Below are 6,424 nucleotides of genomic sequence, written 5' to 3'. Positions count from 1 at the left end.
TCCCCAGTTTGTGTGTTTATCCCACTCACATACCATGCAATCATAATGCACAGACCTGCAAAGAGCATACCTGAAACCTTCAGTTAAAAGGGGATGCCACGGCTTGTGCAGAGGGATTCCAGCTACATGAAGTGAATGCAGAATGATACTGTCACACCCATGCTGGCAATCCAACCTCTTCTGGTGCTGGAGAAAGGGAAAGAGGTTGCAGAAGTTATCATGTCACAGTGATGAACTGCAAAAAAGTTAAGCACAGCAACACTTGGAAATTTCTGAAGTTTCTAAGGAATGCGGCTTAGCCTTCAGGTTCAAGTTAAACCTACTGATTTAAGGTTAGGCAGTTGCTGTCTCCTCAAAGGGAAGGTGCACTGCAGTATTTTGCACATGAAAGAAAAATTGGTAAATTTTGCCTGGGTTTACATGCACAAAAAGTATAGATGAACATTACCCAGAGTATGTATTTTTCTCCCTAAGAAGCCCAGTTTCCAGATCAAACATACATTGGACTATGCTCTGAAGCAAAGGACCAAGAAGAATTTTTCTCTCAATGCTCCTTCAATAGAGTATAAGCAATGCTTAAGGAAACCATTTGTTCATTGATGGGACTACTCGGAAACAGAATAAAAAACAGGAAACAACAGTTTTTCACTATTGCTTTACCCCACCAAAATAAGGTTTATCACTATCATTCCTCTTTCAGAAGAACAAAATTGAGTAATTCCATTTATTCATAGAAACCCTTTATGATCAAAATCAGTGCAATGTTGAAAAGGTCCAGCCTAGTTTAGGGTTTAAAAGGGTGGGACAGAGAGCAGAAATGTTCTTTTGGAACCCTACCACCTGTTCTGCCTCCCTTGCTCAAGTGGTTGACCCTCAGGGATGTTTTAAAGCCCAGGAGTTTATCACTTAAATGGAGTGACCTGATTTTGTTGAGTGGGTGCTTTCATTCCAATTGCTTGCAAACAGCCTACCTGAAACTATTGTGCTTTCATGCATATAAAGGAAAAGCAGAATAAATAAACTAAAACCAAAATAAAATCCTTTAATACAGGTATGCATTGTACTTGATTTTTAAAATATCAGGTTTTAGAACTGAAATGGTTAAAATTATTTTATTGACAGTTTTGGGTTTTTTTTGAAAGCTGTGTGCTTTCTTTCATTGAAAAGTCTAATTTTTTGATATTTAAAATGCTTTTGACTTGGTGAAGTGGTTATTTTTGCAACCAGCTTTAGGAAAAGAAAAAAAAAGGAAAAAAATAGAATCTCCAATAGATTTTAGCTTAACTGTGGGTAGCATGAAACCCTGGCTAAATTTAATGGAAATGCTAGGAGAAGGTACATATCGAAGTACATATCAAACCTACATTCTTTCACCTCTTTCCAGCCTAAAATAAATCTAAAACACCTCTGGACTTCTCACTACTCTCATTCCTGATATGGGCAACCTATTTAAAAGCAGCTACTGAGCATGTTGAATGCACACTAGCCCTTCCTGGTGGTGTAAATCATCTGCGCCAGTACATGCAGGAGGGAGGGCACCACTAGTGCAGCTGGTTTCCCCAGGCAGCATGGGACCTTTGCAATAACTCTGTACCTCTCCTTCGGTTCCCAGTGTGAGAGAGGTTGAGGGAACATGGCCAGAGCATTGCTCTATTGCAGCTATTCTTGGCCATCATATCAGCCTCTCAGGGCCATAGGAAGTGTAATGCAATGCTGTGCTAAATTTATGTCCCTGGCTGGACCAAGATTAGGTGAAGCTTTTAGGTCTCCCACTGTGTTTTCAGCTCTGTTTCCTGGGGCAAGGGAAAGGTAAGGAGAAGGGTGAAATACTGACTAGAGAGTTAAACTGATTTAACCTGAAGAAGGCAGAAAATACGGATCTCCTGAGCAGCATGTTTAAAGACTGATTTTTTAATAGGATGCGTTTGCTTTTAACGTCGGTTTCAGAACTGTTTCTTTAATCCCTCTCTACAAGACACTTCTCTCCCACCTTGATCCTCCTGCTTTGAATTAATCCATGCATAAGAACCAAGAAGAGATGCAACTCTGGAACCTCACAGAGGATGAGCTACAGTGACACCAGTCAAATGAAATTACATGTGTTCAACAAAATCAGCTCAAATATATATTGATTAAGTGAATCTTTATCTCCCCTCAGTGCTAAGTACAAAAACATCACTTTCAAGGTGAAGAAACTACCTGTCAATGGTATGCTACCTACAAGGATTAATTGTGAGAAAATGTTATCTGTGACCAACAGGCATTTATTCTTTTAACATTTATGCTGCTTGAGTTAACAGTAACAGATTTAAGTTAAGCCTGGATCTGGAGAATCCCTACAGAAAGAATGCTACACAGAGGATTTCCCAGTAAACTGTCACTGGCCAAGCCCTGGAATCTGAATATTCGTAATTTACTTGTACAAGGTGACATGTGCCAGGCTTTATACAGCAGTAGATGGAATCTAGAGACATACGTTTAATAACATAATGAAGTTTGAAATTTATTGTAACTTTAATATTGAAGGATTTAAAAAGAAATTAAACTGTGTTAAAATAGCAAAGAGTTTATGGGAATGCAACATCAATTGGAACAAACAGGCCTAAATCAACAGTGGTTTGGAAGTCTAGTAAGGCCTAGAACTATGGGAGGTAATTCAGGAACAGATGCATCAAATTAATTCCAGTAATACTGGAGTGTTAAAAATGGCAACAGAAGCCAGCTTTGTTCAATGGAATGGAAAAATAATCATCCATTCTCCCTCTTTCCACCCCCAAGGACTTGGATTTTCCCGGCACAGCCATTCACTGGTTGCAGCAGATGCACCAAAATGTCTGGCACTGAGAAACTGAAGGCAAATAGAAAACATACATGGTGAAACAGGAAAGAAAAAAAATAGAAAAGATATAAAAGGCCCTCGCAAGTGTATGTAATGCAAAGAGGTGAAGCTGCCTTTCATGTTTGACACAAGACTTAAAACAGGTAACGCACTTGAAATACTGATCAGTAGAGCATGGTAAAGGTTAGGAATAAGGCACCTCTAGAAGCAATTTAACTTACCTTAAAAACATCGTATTTTAGACACTGTGTGCACCCAGTCCCAAAATTTTTTCTGCAGATGTGACTCCTTACCACCACTGGATTACTCTGCCGTGGTCAGGTCTCCAGGGCAGACAGTGCTTCGAAGCACCCAATGATCCCATATACTGGGGATATATACAGCCCATATACTTGGCTTGATGAAAGGCAGGTTTTGGGTAACGTGGAGATGGAGACTGCTAATAACTGGAGTTTTCAACAGAGACTTTCATCCAAAGGCCTCACATTTATTTGAAAGCTACACTGAAACTGCTCCTCAGGTTACTCATTCACACCATAGCAGCAAGTGTGTAGAGTCTCACAACTACAAGATAGTTTAGGAGGAAATGAAACAGGATTGTGTCTCAGAGGCTTGTGTGGAACGTACACCAGTTACTTATAGTAATTTCTAGTCACAACTGGAAGTGGACGTGCAAGTCACAATTTGTTCAGCAAATTCATCATTTTTCTCAAGAATTGTCTGTGAACAGACTGTGACTTTTAGTAATTTGTCTCCGGCTGGCAAGGGTACGCCAAATATTTTATGTGAATGAATCCTGGCCAAGGGATTGCTCACAGTCTTATGTCTGTTCTAATTGCTTCAATATTCCCACTTTGACGTTCAAGCTGAGGAGGCTTAGATCAAGCCCTAGTTACAACAGATATAGTTTCATTCCTAAAGTAATGAGAACTTTACCTTTTAGACAGAAGATAGCCATAGAAATCTTCCCCTCATTTGAAACAAAGCATAGTAAATTGGAAACAGAACTCTGGCACCGACAGAAAAGCAAGGAGGAAATAGAGAAAATATTGATTAATGAGCTTTACTTGTGCTGCGGATGGTGATCAAAGGGGAGTGAATGCAGCATGTAGCACTCACCATTGCTTTTAAAACCAAAATTTCTTTGATGTGCAGCGCAGTATCCGGCCATTATGAGAATTAAAAGAAAAAGCCATGAGAACATTATTAATAAAGGTTTAAACTGAACTGCTTCAGGCACCAGGCACACAGTACCAAGGTTTTTGTTTTTTAAATTACTAGTTGGTGAATAATTATAATAAATTATGTTTAACTATTATTCAGTTTAGTAAATAAAACCTCGATGCAAACAATAGTATAGTTTCCATACAGGGCAGCCTGCATATTTGCAGAGTTGATAACCTTTTAAGCACAAAAAAACCCACCCCAGAACAAAGAAAAGGCTTCCTAAGAGCAAAGTGGCCGTGGGAATGGTCACCAGCAGTGCCGGGGAAGTTACACCACACTCATCAAGGAAGAACAAGTATCACACCACTATGTGTGCTGGAAGGATTTAACAGCTTTTACACATTCCTCTCCCATTTCCTCCTTGCACATCTCTGCTGGCTTCTCCTTTCTCTCTTTGTGTGAAGGTCTGACCGGAATCTGGACTTCCCCATGGAGGCTGCTCAGGCACCAAAACCAGTTCCAGTCCCCACTGGTGTCACTTTAACCCATCCTGTGGCAGCTGGTGCTGACAAGAGCTCAGTGACCTCAGCCCCTAAAGGGGTCACCCCCCTTATTTTCCCACTCTGTGACTCTATGAAAGTTTTCTTCATGGCCAGGGTGAACTCAAGGTTTCTTATAAGCTCAGACAGCAATGAATTTTGCTAACGCCCAACCTGGGCAAGACTTCTACCTACCATGGAAAAGGACAGCAAGCCAAAGAGAGGTTTCTGGAGGGTCAGGAAAGCAGCAGCTCTCCACCAGGGAAGGCAGCACAAGGTTGGAAGCTTCAGTGAGCAGCTCCCGCCTGCAGTCGCAGCCTCTCAGCATCACCACCAAAGGAGTCATGGAGCTCTGACAATAAGTTGCCTTGCCAAAGGCTGCAGCCAATCCTAACTGCAGCCCCTGTCCAGAAAGCTAATCATGCCTCCTCTCACCATAAAAGACCTCACCCATACAGGAGTTTGTTGCAGCAGCAGATGTCTCTCATGATGCTCTCTAAAAGTTCTGACACTTACTCAGTTGCATAAAATGCATATAATTATTTTGGAAGATGTTATGGATCGAGATAATCTACTTGTTTTTAAAAAAGCTGCCTGTCAAGCAGCAGGACAAGATACAGAAGATTGACAGATAATCTACAGCTTTCTGAAAGAGGGATTTTTTAAGAATGTGAGAGGTTGAGAGGAAATATAGTTTTCCAAACTCCATATAAAAAAAGCTTTATATTTTCAAAACACCTTTCAAAAAAACAGAATTTTTTCACATAAGTGAATACTCTTCTAACATAAAAGTTTGACAGGTACTTTGCACCTTAAAAATTACTTGATACCACCTTAAGTTTTGCCTCTTCTATTGTTAGTCACAGATTATTCTTTGCCTACAGAAAAAGAAGCTCTTCTTATGCTACATCTCTACTAATACAATATACTGAACTGCATCTTGCAAAAAAAAAAAAAAAAAAAAGGAGTGCTTTGAAGAGGACTCATCCTGCTTGTCTAACAGTACCCCATCTTTGCCACCTTTAACTCTTCTATCACAAGAAAAATAGGAACTAAAAAAAAAGAAATATCAAGCAAATTATAGGAAATCTTGTAAACCAAACCAACTGTAAAATACTGGATTTTTATAAAGAGTATCTCACAGTTCATTTGCTTTGGTCAGTATTGGCACAACAGTAGTCTGCTGTGTTAGTACTAGTGCTAACCTGCAATGCAGACTATGAAGATGATAAGTGGAAAGGATCTAATAATGAACTGAATAAAATGCATTTTTTTCAATGCATTGCATTGCATGGTAGAATAGAGAGAGTATCCAAAGGCTATAAAAACAATTCATTGACTTAAAAAAGTATTTAATTATTAGTTTCATCCAAAGTAATACCTTGAATATATTAAGCGGGGCTTCACAAATACTTTTTTTGTTCAGAATTTGAATCAAAAATGCTTCTTTGGAAAATGTACTCGTGTTGAAACTGTAGCAAACACTTCAATTATCTTACTGGGGGTGGGAGGGAGAAGGTAAAGAAAAGAGGGTGAGTGAGAAAAATCTGGTTTGTGTCAAATGAGCCATCCTCTCCAACTGAATAAGAAAACTTTTCTTTCAGAACTAAGAAAAGCAAAGCAAATAAAGAGTTACACCTGACGTTCTTGTGATCCACACAATCATGAGGTTTCACATAAGAACAGAGGAATGATAGGATATGACCGGGATAATGAAGACTGAGATTCACCTCTCTGTTTTCCTTTTCAGGTGTGAAAGCCATCTTCTTACACTCTTATCTAAGCGTGGGGTACATGTTTCTCCAAGAAGATCAGGGTCTTTTGCTTACATAATTGAAAGTTTAATTGTAGAAAGAGAATGTATCATAGATGGAATATA

The sequence above is a fragment of the Lathamus discolor genome, chromosome 1 (assembly GCF_037157495.1).
Source record: "Lathamus discolor isolate bLatDis1 chromosome 1, bLatDis1.hap1, whole genome shotgun sequence".
Taxonomy (NCBI): domain Eukaryota; kingdom Metazoa; phylum Chordata; class Aves; order Psittaciformes; family Psittacidae; genus Lathamus; species Lathamus discolor.
The sequence above is the reverse complement of the archived record's forward strand: the minus strand, read 5'-3'. Positions refer to the sequence as shown.